Below are 18499 nucleotides of genomic sequence, written 5' to 3'. Positions count from 1 at the left end.
AGTGTGTGGAGTTAAACATTTTAATAAGCCAGCTTTACATATTAAGTTACGTATGTAACATAAAACATATATGTATCACAGCACCCCTTCTGCTTATAACCAACATCATACAGAACCCAACACTATGGCAGATAATGGGTAATCAACTTGTTCAAGTTTATAAGACATGGACAGGAAAGCAGCCTAGAATTACACTTCCTTATAGTTTTGCAAATAAACTATTTCTTTCCTACACGTAGAATTCCTGAAGTTGCTAGCTTTAAAATTTCTGTCCAGAATTTTGACTTGAAGAAGGGGTCTATTTAGAGAAAATTTATATTATACCAAAGAAAGACCAAAGAGTTCTAATTCTCAGATAACCAATACAAATTTAATCTGTGCTACATATGTAAAATAGAATATATGAGAATTCATTGTGTAAGTGCAACAATAATATATAAAAGTAAATATTATTATGAGAAGATATTTTAAAATATAACCAGTGACAATTACTCTTTAAGTGTTAAAGAGACAAAAATAGAGAAACAGTTCAGGCAGGTAAAGTTAGCATAGAGTTCTGAGCACATATAATTGCAGGATAGAAAGTAAATAAAAGATAGGAAAATTGATATACACCAAAATGTGGTCAATATTTACATCTATTAAAGGATAAGAGAAACAGTACCAATGATAATTCTTATGAGAACATCTATTTCTTTTATTGTAAGTTATATTTCTCATAATAAATTTAAAAAAAAACATATTTTACTATTCAGGTTATTGTTTTAAGTATGGGAATGAATTGAACTGTGAAATGGTCAACTTTTATAACCAGAGTTCTCAAAGACAATAAATGCAATTAATTTGATTGCTTTTTCTAGTGGTTTACAGAAATCAGAGAAAATTACTTTCATAAAAATAGAGATAAAATAAAATGAGAGAAGGTACTTAACCACATGGAATTTTCTCTACCACTGTGGTGACTTTTACTCAAATGAGTTATGGCCATATTTAAGACATTTCTTGGCAAAGGAATATTTTTTAACCAGTAGAATCCAGCATCCTCTGGTGTTGGTTTCTGATTTCAACAGAGGAAAGTAAAGATGCCCAAAGTGCAGACTACACCACAGTGACAGAACTCCTTCTTAATGCCTAAAGTCCTCCAGTTTAGGCAAACAGAAGAATGACACACTAATACACCCACCACTAGCTGAGAAGCACTGTTTGGAGTACAGTCTGCTTTCCATGTCCAAGGCTGCCGAACTCTCAGACACGGAGGCCGACTGTACCACCCCATTTCCATTTCATACAAGGGATTTGAGCATCTGTGGATTCTAGTATCTGAGGGAGGCCCTGGAACCAATCCTGGCAGGTAACAAGGGACAACTGTACTACATTATTCTACATTGTTGACTGTCTACTCACCTCAGAGCTGGCTGTGCTATGTGCAAAGACAGGTTTCCTTTTATTTACTTAGATTCCACTAGTCATTAATTTCAATCAGTACTAAGGTGTCTGGCAAGGCCAGTTAGTGTCATACGTTAGCAGTTTGAGAATGACAGACAGACACACCTCTAATCTTGGCCACCAGTTCCCATTGAGGACACACTCTACCATCTTGTGTGAGCACAGAGATAACGACAAAAAGATGCATGTTTTGCATTTGCTTCCTCATGATGAGAAGACTGAAAATGGGGTGACCCGATGTGATCTATCTACTTTGAGCTACTTATCATACCCTGGCTGGTCAAATAAAGATAAGACTTGTTTATGCATGGAAGAAAATGAAAATTAGGTCTGTAGCTGACACATTACTTCTAGTGACCAAGCAATATCCTCATGTCTTATCCCTACCTAATCTTACAGATTCTTTTTCATAAAAGACACAGAGGGATTGGGAAAATTCAGAAAAATGATCACTGACATTTCAAATTTGTTCATTATATAAACTTCAATTTCAGTGAGTGGTCTTCCTGTGGGCTAGAATACATCTTATATATTCTGTTATAAAATGACTCCATTATTATTTAGCATTTAATATTTAATTATATAACATTTGTTTTAACGGAGTAATGATAGGTGGTAGATAATCTTTCTCCATTCAAGATCATTTGTGTACTTCTGACAATACTTTACTAAATAAACTAGTTATAATTCCCGAAATCCTCTACATGGAATAATGTTACAGGTCGAGATCTTCTTAACTTTGGTTTATATTCTGCAGTTTTGATTCGAACCACTTATCTATGATTTGAACCAGTATTAAAGTTCTGGTTAAATATATTTCTCAAATACTATGTTATGCAGAGAGTGGAACTATTTTTAAACTGCATTGGGATATAGAGTATTAGGGAATAGTAATGTGTTCCACTAATATATAAACCACCAAGACATTCTGTAATTATAAGAATTAGAGGATGAGGATATTATAGAGTAGAGCTAGATGACAGAACGTAAAAAGGGTGAACGCACAAAAGCTGAAAGTGATGGATGCTGCTAGTCCCTTCCTGCTGCTATAACAAATTACCATAGGCTGGGTGGCTTATAAACAACAGAATTTTATATTTCTCACAGTTTCGAAGGCTAGAGGTTCAAGATCTGAGGCCAGCATGGTTGGGTGAGGACCCTCTCCCAGGTCCCAGATTATCCTGTCTCCTCACAGGGCAAAGGGGCAAAGGGTGTTCTGTGGGGTCTTTATAAGAGCACTAATCCCATTCACCAGGGCTCCACCCTCATGATCTAAGCATCTCCCTAAGGCTCCCCGCATCTTAACACTGTCACACTGGGCATTAGGATTTTAACATATGAATTTGGTGGGGGTAGGGGACACAAACATTCAGATCACAGCAGGTGTTTAATTCCAAAATGGTCTGCATGGTTGGTTAGGCCAGACATTAAGATTATGTACTTCATTATGAAATTAAGATCAACCCCCCAATGCAGGGAGAGATCCAGGTTCTGTAGTACCTAAAACTACAGACTGGGGGCAGGAGGATTCATTAAAAAAAGAATAAAATTTATAAAATTGGTTACAAAAATGAATATTCATTTAGAATGAAGAAATGTTGCAACAAATCAGCAATTTTAAAAAGCTGATAATTTTTTTAAAAAACATAAGCATTGGAAGTGTTGAAATAACAATGTTAACTCCCTGACACATTTCAAAAATAATTCTCCTTTGTTTTTGGTCTGCATACTCTTTCTCTCATCATATGACAGTAATTTCATAATATTTTCCGTAGAGAGAATAAAAAAGTAATTCTGTCTGTCCTCTAGTGGCTGATAGAGAGGAATAGATATTATTTTTATATTTTTAGGAATAGATTTTATTTTTATTTTATTTTATGTTTTATTTTTTATTGGAGTATAGTTGATTTACAATGTTGTATTAGTTTCACGTGTACAGCAAAGTGAATGAGTTATACATATTTTTAATCGATAGTTTAGAATATTTTTTTTCTTCAGCCTCACAACTCATTAATGGTAATGGCTTATAAATGGTTGGGATGACAAATTTGGGGACAAAAAATTGGGAAGACTTTTGCATAGACTTATCTTTTGGCTTCAGATCTTGCAAATAAATCTTTTTCTCCTCCTTCCCATATACTTGCAGTGTTAGGGGACAGAGACAACACACCTAACACACTAGGATCTCGTGGCCGTGTATGACTGCCACAATGCCCAGAAGATCACACAGTGGGCAGTTTGAGATTCTTGGAAACCATTCTTACCACAGGACAGCTAGTGTTAACACAAACATGCATGTATCCAGACTAAGTTCATCTCTACCAGCGTCCCCTCAGTGGAATTCCAAAATACCACCACCACTTGGGAAAAGTGAGGATGGGGCAGCTGACATGGAAAAGGACAGGGTCTTAACCAGCTGTTATCAAAATATCTTTTGCAAATTTTCCAAGCCCATATGACCATGTGAACACACTTCTAGGCAATAGAAGAATGTGGCTTTTGTGGGGCTAAAGCTTATGTGTCCAATTTGGATGGTCATTGGACTTTTTAAGAAGAAGAATACAGAATGAAGATATAAGATTAGATATAGGACTATTGAAAAGGGTGGAGAAGAGGAGGGATCCTAGAGCTTAAATTTCATCAGCTTCTAAGCAAACCTGCTGCCATCTCTTCTCCACCAGCCTCCCCAGCCTCCCCTGTACCCCTCCCCATACCAATCAGGGATTTCCACTTTCAGATGTGAATCCTTTGTGGTCATTTGCACCCATGCTTTCCCACATGCTGTTTTTTCCGTCCACAGCCTGCTTTCAGCCTGCATCCCCTGTTTTTTCCGTCCACAGCCTGCTTTCAGCCTGCCCTTTTCCGGATGCCTGCTGTGCTTCCGGGCATCTCCACGTGTTGCCCCAAATCACAGCAGCGACGTTTCATAACACATTATGTCTTGAATGTTCAACTTTAACTTAGCAGCCATTTTTCACAGATCAACTGTGCTTTGGTGACTTAACATCTGGATACATTTGTTTTTGATCTTCATGGCTCTGTCTCATCCGGGCAACCAAGTCCTGTTTATGCTTCCTTCGCTGTGCCTCTCACATCTGTCTTTTTCCATTCACTCCCTTGCCTCTGCTCTTGTCTGGGAGCACTTCACTTCACATATGGATCAATGTTCCTGTCTCCAAATTGTGTTTCCTGTTCCCAGGCTCCAAGTATTGATACTGTAATCTGTCCTGCACACAACCTTAAGCTTTATCTTCCTAAAACAAAACTTAATTTTCACACTTTATCCAAATGTTAAAAAAAAAAAGAAAGAAAATCATGAAATGCTAAAGAGTATCTTCCTTCAACTGATATTCAAGGGCTCTGGACCTTTTTATTTATTTATTTATTTTTTAGAGCTCAGCTTTTTATTGAACGTGTTACTAAAGAGGTTTAGTCAAAAAGACCAAAGCCCATGCCACCATCAGACTCTTCAGATTCTTGTTTCTTTGCTTCTACTTTCTTATTCTCAGCTGGGGCACCAGTGGCAGAGGGGGCAGGACCTCCTGCTGGGCAGGTCCACCAGCTCCCACATTGCAGATGAGGATCCTGATGTTGACACTGGCCAAAGCCTTTGCAAACAAGCTTGGCCAGAAAGGTTCAACATTTATACTGGCTGCTTTAATGGGGGCATTGATTTTATCCTCAGTGCCCATCACCTCATCATGGTGGAGGATGAGGGCTGAGTAGATGCAGGCGAGCTCCAAGACGGAGGCCATGGTGTAGGCGAGGGCTAGGTGGGGGCTGCTGGACTCAGTGCTAGTCGCGGGATGAAGCGAGGGCCTCACCCCAAGGACCAAGCACCTTAGTGGCAGCTGAGGAAAGCTGGACCATCTTCACACAGTCTCCGTGATCATTAGCATATAAAAAAAATCTTATTTCCAAATGTTCATAAATTTTCCTCTCTTCTGTCTGCAAGTGATTCTCATTTTTTTTTCAAATTTAGAATAATGCAATGCCTTTGCTAAAAAAAGGAAATGATTGCTTTTTGATGCACATCTGAGTACCTATGACTCAATAAAGGACGTCATTTCCAGACTGCCAGTTTCTACGGTTTGCTGGTTTTCCACCAAAAAATCCAACACAACCAGGCACTTATGAGAGCTCCATTGAGTGATATCATCTCAAAGGGCAGAAGCGTATTTGCATATTTCACATTTACAAAGATATGAGTCATACAGATCTTCTTTAAGCAGGGAGACTGCTCCGTGGTGATGGCTCCCATAGAAATGACCTGGGATTGTCCTGCACAGCATTCATCAGGCATGTCCTCATTTTATTCTATTAGGAGAGAAGAGAGAGCAATGCCAGGCTGATCGATGTGCTGGTGAGTCTTATGGCTGTATTTTAGCATGAACTATATTACAGGAGTTAGGCAAACGTAAGAGAATTTACTACTCACAGGGTAATGGCTCACTGCAGTGTAAGGGTGTCCCAAACACGGCCTGCTCTTGCTCTACTTGCTCCCCAGTGCTTCACTGAGAGTCTTTTTCCTGTTTTGCCTTACTTTTGAAAGCATAGATTCTCTTGCCTTACTGATCTCTTTATACCCTTATCATTTTCCCCTGAGTTATTTGGCGCAATGGCAGCAGTGCGACGCCGAGGCTGATTTAACATCATCCCCCAAGTATGCAGCCCTGAGCTCAGAGTCGAATATTTTAAGACTGAAACATGTAACACATCTGTCAGGCAATGATACAAATACAGTCCCCTGTCAGAATGAATGAATGAGGTAATCCAGAGTATGGATAAATTGCAGGGAGATGGAAATGCTAGAAACTGCGTTTTGCCAAAAAGCATTTCTGAGTAATTAAGTTATTTGAGGGAGAATGATATTCCTTTGTTTGGGGTTCGAACTCATTTTGTTTTAACCAAGAGACCCTGGTGGTAATTCTTAAAGAATGAAAGTGAGGTGAGAAACAGATTCAGCTATACACACATAATGGAAAAAGTGTGTGGTCCTTTTCTGGGCTATCTCATGAGAAGGATATATTTTTTTCTGTAATATTTTGTAAAATTTGCTTAACCAGGTAGTTCCTCTTTACGTGATTATAGTCCCATTTTCGTATGTATTTATTACAAAAACCAGACATGAGGATAAACCCAGAAATCACTAAAAATGCTTCAACATTGATAGAAATGGACCTCATCATAAAACCTGAAAAAATTCTCAACAAAGAGAAAATAATATCCCCAAGTTGGTTGTTTATACTGAAGGTATATAAGCTCCTTCCCACAGGGGAAGGGTGTGAAAGGATAGATATGTCAGATACGTGATTAGAAACAAGAGGACAAGTAAGTCAGGCAGAGAAAGACAAACACCGTATGACATTGCTTACATGTGCAATCTAAAAAAATGGTACAAGTGAACTTAATTACAAAACAGAAGTAGAGTCACAGATGTAGAAAACAAACTTATGGTTACCGGGGAAAAGGCAGGGTGGATAAATTGGTAGATTGTGACTGACATATACACAGTACAATATATAAAATAGATAACTAACAAGGACCTACTGTATAGCAAAGGGAACTCTAGTCAATACTCTGTAATGACCTATATGAGAAAAGAATCTAAAAAAGAGTGGATATATGTATATGTATAACTGAATCACTTTGCTGTACACCTGAAACTAACACAACAGTGTGAATCAACTATACTCCAGTAAAAATTAATTTAAAAAAGAAAGAAATGAGAGGATAGAGTGCAGCCTGTACAGGGAAGGTTAAGTGAAAGGAAGGAGGAGACCAGGAGGACTACGTCCCTGGTTCCTCATTGATCATTCAACTGGGAAGGAAGTTCCCAACTTTACACACGATTGGCTCAGTTATTTACAACTTGGGATGTGCCATTTGAAGCAGACATTCAGTTCTGTGAATGGTCCACGCACGCTCAATTCTCTTCATCTGGAAACAGAGGTGAAAATCTCACACTGAAGATCTAAGATAACAATGACCTGGCAGTGCCATGTGAGTAGAAGTTATCACTAATCTCATTTAACCCTGCACGCATCTAGAATCCTAGTGTCCTGATACCATCTTCAATAATATCTCAATGTGACTCTTACATACAACTAGAACTATATTTACAAGTATGTGAGTTATTAGATCTTTATTAGAATAGGACTGTACATCACAGTCTAGTATCTTCTCGAGACTATACTGGATTGTTCATTATTTTTCAGCTGCAACTTCGAAGAGGAGAGAAATGATGTCAATGTTCAAACAGGCCACTTATCCTTTTTTGCGCCATCTCACCTAATCGTGGTGTTTGAAAGTTTGGCAAAGTGGAATCTACTGCCTCCAGATCAGTGCTCTTGTTCTATGTGGGATGCCCTCCTCCTGGCTCCCACTGGTAGGAGAAAACCTACCTATCCTAACTCAAATTCCACCTCCTCTGAGAAACCTGTGTCACAGGCAGATTTATCTCCTCCCTGCTTAAGGCTCTATCTAGGGGCACTTTTCCTCCTGCCTCTGCTGGTGATAAATATTCTGTGCAGTATTTCATCCTTTAGTAGCTATCCTTGACTTGGCACACTGGAGAGTTGAGGACAGGGCGTGGGGCCCTGACCCTCAACACTTATGTATACACAGTAAGTCCCCTACATACGAACCTTCAATTTGTGACCTTTCAAAGAGGCGAATGTGCAGCTGGTTCCAGCAAGGAACCAGAACCTGTGCCATCAACGTCAGGCGTGAGTGAAAGTGCAGCTTGCCCTCCGTCTCCTATTGCTGACGATCCTTCAGCTCTGCCATCTCCCACCTCCTCTCCCTCCTCCAGTCAGTAACTCTTCTTGCCTGTTCACTCAGTGCCAGGCCCTGTATGCCAGCTGTTGTACTATACTACTGTGCTTTTCAAGGTACTATACTGTAAGATTAAAAATGTTTTATTTTTTGTTTGTTTTTTATGTATTATTTGTGTGAAATTAAACAGCTGATTGTATTAGTTGGGTACCTAGGCTAACTTTCTTGGACTTACGAACCAATTGGACTTAATGCGCTCTCTGAACAGAACTCGTTCGTATGTAGGAGACTTACTGTACTGAGGAACAGTCTTTCAGTTGGTACTTAATCATTTGCTAGATGTTGAATTTTACCATAAAAATCTTGTCAATAGTGATTGTTCTTGGTAGATCCAGGGATAATCCAGAAACTTAAACCCCAATTATATTCTTAGTTTTATGAGATAAATGTAGGCTGTGCTATATGGTTGTGAAAACATGGCATCTTGAGGAGAGGCTGTGCCTGCCTTTCTACTGATGGGGGCCTGTGTGAAGAACAGAAAAAAGGAGATATGGAAAATAGATCTCCTCCTTTCTTCTCCTTCTGCAGCTCTCTGCCAAACACCTGCTAGCCTGCTGCTTATAGATAGAGTTATAGCAGCTGGGCTAAGCCAAGAGAAGTTATGGAAATATATTTACTCATCACTGGCCAAGAATACGCTCATCTTTTCAAACATAGGACAGTCACACATGTCTGTCAAAACTGTGAGGGAAGTGAGCTCCATATTCTAGATCTCACTATGTATGTATCAACTAAATTTTGCCTGTTACAAAAATACAGAGATAGAGAGAGCTCATAAGATCTTTGTAAATATCAATATATGTAAATAAAGGTCTATTCCATTATAAACTGAACTTGTGTATACTTGAATTAAAAATTCATTTGCCTATCAACATTGAGACGTAATTTTTAAATTTTGAGTTTAATAAAGATATTGAAATAATTGTTACAATGTATTTTTCCAACTAGTTTGGTAAATAACTTCTTTCTTCATATCACATCCTCTGATGGCTATGGGACATGAACATAACTTTCTTTCTGCTTCATATCAGATTTGCGTGTGTGTTTAAAACAATAAAAACTCCATTCAGTGGCTATTTGTGAGTGATGATGGAAAAGATCCATTCTTTGCTGGAAAAGAAATATATTTGTCACAAATAGCCACCAACTTCAGTGGAGAAAATTATTTGCACACTGAACAGGGAAACTGCCAAAGCGAAGAACAGAGCATCTGCTGTGGACAAGGGTATAATTATCTTGCTCATCCAAACACTGTTGGGCGTAAAAGTTTTACTCTCTCTATGGCAAGATGCTCTGCTCAGACTTTTTTTTTTTTTTCTGCTTAGACTTTTAACACAACATTATTAGCAAATAATAACTAGTTTGGTAGTCCTGTCAATAACAACAGTCCATTTTTTGGACCATTTCCTGAAAAAATGGAAAGCAGACTCTAAATCTGATGAAATTAACCATGTAGGTGCCAAAATGATCAAAAGCATCAGTCCTGTCCAATCGTAAACCTTTCATATACCTGCATACATCGTTTGACATAGAATTGTAAATTTTTCAAAAAGAGGAAACATTTTATCTTTCTGGTTCTAGATTATAATTTACTGTACATTTCTATGAACTATTTTCTGATCCTTAATGTTTTCTTTCCCAGCTTGGTGAGGCCAACATTACTTTTATGCCACTCTACCTTTACTTAGAAAGAAACGTGAGTGGACCATTCTGGTAGACCAGATGGATAAAAGAAGTTTGTTTATAATGAACAGATACCAATGATCATAGTTAGCGGTGTTTTTCTGAATCTGCTGTTGCCAATTCTAACTTTTCTCTTGGGATTTCAACTTGAGATGGGCAAGAGACTTGAGTATGCTCATAAAACCATTGGAACAAGGGGGTTAGACTTCCTTTTCCAATTGCTTACATGTAATTGTTGTCTTTTTTAAAAAAGAAGAAAGAGGGGATAGGAATCATGAGGCCATTTCCAATCAATGCCTTTAATAGGCAGGCCTGTTGAAATAACGTCATGCCACTGTTTTTCCCCAAAACTTCCAACCTCTATCAGCAACAGCTGACAAGTTCCAGTTAATTTGAAATTGTGTGTTCTCTCCTGTGAAGAGCAGACCACACACACAGTATTGGAAAACACCCAGTAATATCATGATTTCCCAAACAGAGGGCTCATCATGTTCCTTCTTCTGTGCATAAAATAATAATGTGTCCTTTTTTATTTAGAATAGAAAACTTTCCCATCCATTTAAATTTTATTCTTTAGTAGCAGGGGGAAGAGGAAATCAAATATTGAAGTCTATAAAAAAAAGTAGAAGTGACAATTTCCTCCAAGGTTGGTGATTCCAGACACTGGCACAAATTCATCCAACTGGGTGTCTCAAGAACATATTCCCACATGAGGATCCAAAAAGGAAAGTGTCACAGAACTGACAGATGGGCTTCCCTTGCCTAGATCAGTCTAATGGAGCTTTTAGGCAATTTGCATACTAGCTGTCAATGACAAGGTGTGTGTCAAGGACTTGAGAGTGGCCAAGAGAAGCCTCATGGAAGACATGGCTTCATGACTGATGTGTGTGCATGCTGATAGGCAAAATTTATTAGGAGGCTGCCAGTTTAATGGAAGCACTTTTTTTTTTTCATTTCTGAGTTACTGGCTGCAGCAGTTCACTATAGGGTCAAGACCAGAATAATCTTCATCCCAAATAAAAGACACACTGAAGTCTCGTTCTTTCTTTTGGTAAATCACACCCAAAGTTGTGTTCTCATGCCTTCACTTTTTTTTATTACATATGCATTGGAAATATTTTTTCTAGTCTTATGGTTGAATATTTAAATGTTGAAATATTGACAGCTGCCTGGTTTATCGAATCTCACTATCTGAAATAAAGAAACAGTGGCTAACAAATTGGAAAAACTACAAGAAGTAAATAAATTTGTAGAAACATACAAGCTGCTAAGACTGAATCAAGAAGAAACAGACAATTTGAATAGACCAATCACTAGTAGTGAAATTGAATTTGAAATTGAATCCAAGCAAACAAAGGTCCAGTACTGGATGGATTCACAAGGGAATTCTACCAAACATATAAAGAAGAACTAATACCCACCCTTCTCAAACTGCTTTTAAAAAATTGAAGATGACAGAACACTCCCAAATTCATTCTACAAGGCCACCATTACCATGATACCAAACCCAGACAAAGACTACAAAAAAACAAAATTACAGGCCAATATCTTTAATTTTGTATAGATGCAAAAATCCTCAACAAAATATTAGCAAATCAAATTCAACAACATATAAAAAGGATCATACACCATGATCAAGTTGGAATTATTCCAGGAATGCAAGGATGGTTCAATATTCTCAGATCAATCCATGGGATACAACACATTAACAAAAGGAAGGATAAAAATCACATGATCATCTCAATAGATCCAGAAAAAGCATTGGACAAAATTCAACATCCATTCATGATTTAAAAAAACTCTCATCATACTGAATATAGAGAGAACTTATCTCAGTAAAACAAAAGCCATTTATGAAAAAACCCACAGCTAATATCATACTCCATGGTGAAAAGCTGAAATTCTTTCCTCTAAATTCAGGAAAAAGACAAGGATGACCACTCTTGCCACTTTTACTTAACATAGTATTGGAAGTCCTAGCCACAGCAATCAGACAGGAAAAATAAATAAAAGGCATCCAACTTAAAAGGGAAAAAGTAAAACTGTCACTATCTATAGATGACATGACGCATTATATAGAAAACCCTAAAGTCTCCACCAAAAAAAACTATTAGAACAAATAAATGAATTTAGCAAAGTTTCAGGATAAAAGATGAAGTATACAGAAATCTTTTGCTTTTCTATACACTAATAATGAATTATCAGAAAGAGAATGTTTTTAAAATCACATCAAAAAGAATAAAATACCTGGGAATGAACTTAACTAAGGAGGTGAAAGACCTATATTCTGAAAACTATAAAACACTGATGAAGGAAATTGAAGATGATACAAAGAAATGGAGAGATGTCCCATGGTCTTGGCCTGGAAGAATTAATATTGATAAAATGTCCATGCTACCCAAAGCAATCTATAGATTTAATGCAATCACTATCAAAATACCCATGAATTTTTTTCACAGAACTAGAACAAATATCTCCTAAAATTCATGTGTAACCACAAAAGACTCTGAATTGCCAAGCAATCTTGAGAAAAAAGCAAAAAGCTGGTGTTATCACCCGCCCAAACTTCAGACTATACCACAAAGCTACAGTAATCAAAACAGTATAGTACTGGCACAAAAATAGACAAATCAATGGAACTGAACAGAGAGCCCATAATTAAACCCACACAGCTACAATAATTAGTCTTTTTTTTTTTTTTCATGGTACGTGGGCCTCTCACTGTTGTGGCCTCTCCCGTTGCGGAGCACAGGCTCCAGACACGCAGGCTCAGCAGCCATGGCTCACAGGCCCAGCTGCTCTGCGGCATGTGGGATCTTCCCAGACTGGGGCACGAACCCGTGTCCCCTGCATCAGCAGGTGGACTCTCAACCACTGCGCCACCAGGGAAGCCCTACAATAATTAATCTTTGACAAAGGAAGCAAGAATATACAATGGGGAAAAGACAGTCTCTTCAATAAGTGGTGTTGGGAAAACTGGACAACTACATATAAAACAATGAGATAAGAACATATCCTCACATTATATATAAAATAAACTCAAAATGGATTAAAAACCTAAGTGTTAACACCCGAAATCATAAAACTCCTAGAAGAGAATATAGGCAGAACACTCTTTGCCATAAATTGTAGCAATATTTTCTTGAATCATCCTCCTATGGCAAAAGAAATAAAAGCAAAAATAAGCAAATGGGACTTAACTTAAAAGCTTTTTCACAGCTAAAAAAAAAAAAAAATCAACAAAACAAAAAGACAAACTACTGAATTGGAGGAAAATATTTTCAAATGATATGTCCAACAAGGGGTTAATATCCACAATATATAAACAGTTCATACAACTCAATATCAAAAAAATGAACAATCCAATCAAAAATGGGCAGAAGATGTATTGAATAGACATTTTTCCAAAGATATATACGTGGCTAACAGGTATGTGAAAAGATGTGCAACATTGCTAATTATTAGAGAAATGCAAATCAAAACCACAATGAGATATCACCTCACACCTGTCAAAATGGCCATCATCAAAAAGTCTACAAATAACAAATGCTGTTGAGGATGTGGAGAAAAGGGAACCCTCATATGCTGTTGGTGGAAATGTAAATTGGTGCAGCCACTATGGAAAACAGTATGGAGATTCCTCAAAAAACTAAAAATAGAATTACCATATGATTGATCCAGCAATTCCACCCCTGGGTATATATCTGGAAGAAAATGAAAACACTAATTTGAAAAGATACATGCACCCCGATGTTCACAGCAGCATTATTCACAATAGCCAAGATTTGGAAGCAACCCACGTGCCCATCAACAGATGAATGGGTAAAAGAGATGTGGTACATATATACAATGGAATATTACCCAGCCATAAAAATTAATGAAATTATGCCATTTGCAGCAATGTGGATGGACGTAGAGAATATTATACTCAGTGAAAGGAGTCAGAGAAAGACAAATACTGTATATCATTTATATGTGTAATCTAAAAAAATAAAACAATTGGATGTATATAGCAAAACAGAAACAGACACATGGATATAGAGAACAAACTAGTGGTTACCAGAGGGGCGAAGGAAGGGAGGAGGGGCAAGATACAGGTATGGGATTAAGAGATACAGATTACTATATATAAAATAGATAGGCAGCAAGGATATATTGCATAGCACAGGGAAATACAGCCATTATCTGGTAATAACTTTTAATGGAGTATAATCTATAAAAATACTGAACCACTATGCTAGACACCTGGAACTAATATAATACTGTAAACCAACTATACTTCAATTAAAAAAAGAAACAGTAGCTGCCAAAGCCAATGTGAATATTCCTGTTGTCTATCATATTCTGGAAAGTTTCATCCTAGTCCTACAGTCTACTGTAGGATTGTTTCAGTGAAGCAATGCAAGAAATTAATTAGAGAAGCATCAGTTCTATGTGTTAAAATATTGTGTTCTCACAACTTGCTCTTTTGACTTTGACCACATAAATTATCTGCCACCATGGTCAGAAGGCACATGGGTAGCTCCAAACGAACACATCTTCCAAAATTTACACTCTATTATAACGCCGCCTCATATTATGCTGGTCTGGCCCATAATATTTTTCTTTCACCAATGGTTAACCGTAAGTTTGACACAAGTCATTTTGATAACCACTTATACATTGGGATTTATTCTCTTGAGATGCATTGTCTTGTAACACGGCCACCATCCTGTAAGGAAATTTTCCCAACAGCATAATTTCTTGAAATGGGTTTTTACAGATAAGCTTTAAAGACAATAATGTGTAGTCATTGAAAGGAAGACCATGTTAAGAGTTAAGGCTAAAACATGTGCCATTTCAGTCACAGAATATTCTGCAGGAGAGAGAGGCTCCATGGAGAGTCCCTGGAGGCCAAGACAGCATATGGAGAAAGAGGCCATGGAAAGGAGAACTGAGGTGCCCCAACTGAGGGTTCTCCACAGAGCTCCTGATAAACAGATCTGTGTAAGTGACCCTAGGTGGCACCACATGGAGCAGAAAGCCTACCAGGTCAATGCAGAGAATCACAACCTTATTCAAAAAAATCAACAATTTAATAAGCAATATATCATACTTGTTTTTAGCCACTTTGTTATCTATTGCTAATTTTTATGCAGAAACAGATAACTGAAATAACCACTTAAAAATGCAACTTTTTTCCGAGATCCTGATGGACAGCTAACTAACTTGCTGGGTGACATTTAATCTGCTAGAGGCTGTTTTCTCATCTATAATATAAGCAAGTTGAACTATGTGACCTCAAGGTTCCTTCCAGCTCTGACAGTCTATTTCATTCTGCACTGGGATTAGAATAAAGGTTGTTAGCCATCTGACTGCAACAGCAAACTAATTATGCAACATTGCAACCTTCAAGGGAAGAGACTTTAGTTGGCAATCCTGTCCAATATAAATCCACCAGATAACAAAACATCTTTTGTGAAAAGGGCTTCAATCTCAGCCTCATCATAGCTGAGCATTTTTGATGTAGATTCTTCAACTCTGTATTATATATATTCTGAAGAAAACAATTGTTTTGTGTTAGTGATTCTATAATATGAGATGTGTGCTTTTCAAAAGAGCTAGGATCTGCTGCTGTAAGTTCATCCCACTATTTAGAAAGAAAAGGAATAAAAATATAATGTATATGATGACATTAGAGAGTCAGAAATCTGTACCTATTTACACATATAATTTCCCTAAGGGTAATTTAAACACCATTATCAAATGGTTTATTCTGTACCAATTTAGTACCAAGAATGAGATTATGATTGCTTTTTAAACTTGAGGACTATTTTTTCCCTTAATCATCATTTTTATAGTGTTTGTGGTGTGTCATACATTGTTCCAAACATTATACAGATGAGGAAACTGAAGCATATAAACATTAGGTACACAGTTGACATGTTAGAGCTGGTCTTATATCCCGGGAAGTCTGCCTCCGGATTCTGTATCCTTACACGTAGATGTACTGTTTTGACCCATATGAGAAGTAAACCCAAGATCATGTTGTTATTTAAACCAAATTCTGACCGAGTGAGCTAATTAACATGATAGTTATATTTAAAACGTTGAAGAATTATGTCAGAACTGTTTAGCGATATGAAGGTATTACAGAAAAATCAAAGACCAACTTAACTCAAAACAAATCTGTAATTTGGATGCAAACTAAACCAAAATATTTTATTTACTCAGTTTTCCAAAAGGCACCTATTTTTAGAAATGCTTTCTCTAAGTTCTGCACTGTCTCTTAAAGACATTAATATTTATTCACTAATTTTATTTCCATTCATAATGTGAATTATCCTATTATTATCCAAGTGAGAATATTTACACACATGCCAGAAAATCTCAACAACCTAATTTCATGATGTTGATTTCTCCAGATGAGCTTTGGGGACACTGATTTGTACCCACTGTAAAGAGGACGGTGCTTAGAGTCATTTCAGCCACAGAAGCAAGTGTGATGCCCGAGTCTAACTCAGTTATCTCTTAGGGAGAAAAGGGAGGAGGCTGTAGGAGTGCTTAAGTGCCTGGTTAAATGGAGACCCTGGAAGCATCTTCCTAGACTGAGATCTTTGACTCTATGTAAACTAATCACACTCAGATATTGCAGCGGCCTATATTATAATTCTTTAAATCTGCATATTTGAATCAAATTATAATTAGTGTATAGTATCTGCCTGTACTAACATCCTTTGACTATTCATATTTTAATCAAATTATGCTGAGTATATTGATGAGCAAAATTGCCCCTAATGTTCAGCCATAGAGCACAGTAGCAGAGAATGGGACCCTGAAAACTGCTGAGGTTTGCATACAAGCTTCCTCAAGGTCATGCTACCTTGGAGAGGTTATTGAACATCTCTGAGCCTCAGTTTCCACATCTGAGAGCTAAGGTTAAAAATAGTACACCCCTCTTGGAGCTGCTAGGATGATTCAGTGAATGGAGCAGATGTGAACGACTTAGAACAGTCTCTGCGACTGAGTAAGCAGGTGTAATTGTTAGTTATCATGATCATTTGTATCGTTCCTGCTCATAAATTTATTACTGAACTGCACTGGCATCTACATTGGCTCTACAGAGTGTACCAGGCAGTTCTCCATGTGAGAGCTTCCACTCAGGACACTATGAGAACAGCATGTGTCTGATTTTCATAAATATGATTTTTATGATGATCACCCTTAACATTAAGATCATTTCTTCCTTGGCATTAGAAACCTGCATATAGGTAAGTGACTATAACACACAGACAGCAAATTTGAGCATTTCAAAATTCTGTCGATTTTAGCTATAGCTCTACAAGTTAAATAAAAAGAAGTGAAATTTCAATAGAATGACATTTTGCTAATCCTGTCAACAAAAAGTAAAACTAAAACAAAATGATTAAGCCAAAAAAGTGTGCATGTCTGCGTGTGTGAATACACAAACATGTGACTTTTTTATTTTTTAATTTTTATTTTAGATTGGAGTATAGTTGATTTACAATGTTGTGTTAGTATCAGGTGTACAGCAAACTGATTCAGTTATACATATACATATATCTATTCTTTTTCAGATTCTTTTCCATTATAGAATATTGAGTAGAATTCCCTCTGCTATATGGTAGGTCCTTGTTGTTTATCTATTTTATATATAGTAGTGTGTATATGTTAATCCCAAACTCCTAATTTATCCCTCTGCCCCACCTTTCCCGTTTGGTAACCATAAATTCTAAACACAGACGTCTAGTTAAGGGTTATCAACAACATTTTTGAATGCAAAGCCCAGTTTTGGTTTCCGATGCATGCACTGTAAATGTTTGCTAAAATTGAATGACAAGGCAAAGGGGTTGAATTCAACAAATCATGTGTAAGAAATGTTTGGCTTGATTATCCAGGGGGAGTCGTGACGTGGTTTAATGAGCCAGACTACCTTTCATTAGGACACAGAAAGGGGCTAGGAGTGCCATTTAGGGAGTGTAGCTGTATGAAAATAATGCATTGCTCTGTGCCACCTTTAAAGATTGCAATCGTAGCTTTTGGTGCAGATTTCATTTTTAATAATCTCCTTAAAAATCACTAAAAATATCACCCCACTGTGTAATTTGTTTCCTTCACTCTGATGGCACTCCCACTGTTTAAAACTAATTGCTTTTCTACATTCTCTTAAGGTCAGGCTCAACAGAATGAATTTGAAGACAGCATAACTATGAGCCTCAACTGTTTAACACATCGAGAGCAGATCATGATGCTGATTGAATGTCTCCTTCAGAAACGTGCTGAAGATATTTAATTTGCCTCTAGGCAAACATCACAGTGACTGACAGTGTAACTTGAAGGTTTGTTAAATATAGTCTGGTGTTTATTTGCCTCTCTCTGGAAAATAGTCTAGAAATTACATCCTTTTTTAAAATTCAACAACTAGGATATGCAGCAGGAAAAACATTTGTCTATATTCAGTTGGAATTTTTGTGAGGACATTCAAGCACTGTTTTAATCTATCTAATCTATCTCTTTCAAGATAGCATATAAA

General features: G+C 37.2%; 1 protein-coding gene, 1 long non-coding RNA gene and 1 pseudogene across 11 annotated transcripts in view; 1 reads left to right on the top strand and 2 right to left on the bottom strand.

The window, feature by feature from the left end:
* Positions 1 to 18499, bottom strand: part of RBMS3 (RNA binding motif single stranded interacting protein 3) — a 723832-nt gene that overhangs the window by 577731 nt on the left and 127602 nt on the right. The window lies entirely within an intron of this gene.
* The window catches only part of LOC137232188 (large ribosomal subunit protein P1 pseudogene), a 141798-nt pseudogene continuing 127604 nt past the window's right edge, over positions 4306 to 18499 (bottom strand).
* On the top strand, positions 5717 to 18270 carry LOC137232189 (uncharacterized). Its single transcript, XR_010946900.1, has 3 exons — positions 5717 to 5809; positions 17544 to 17590; positions 18138 to 18270. It is a non-coding gene; the product is annotated as an uncharacterized lncRNA (long non-coding RNA).

The sequence above is a fragment of the Pseudorca crassidens genome, chromosome 10, assembly GCF_039906515.1.
Source record: "Pseudorca crassidens isolate mPseCra1 chromosome 10, mPseCra1.hap1, whole genome shotgun sequence".
Taxonomy (NCBI): Eukaryota; Metazoa; Chordata; class Mammalia; order Artiodactyla; family Delphinidae; genus Pseudorca; species Pseudorca crassidens.
Note: the sequence above shows the minus strand (reverse complement) of the source record. Positions and strands in the feature narration are given on the sequence as shown.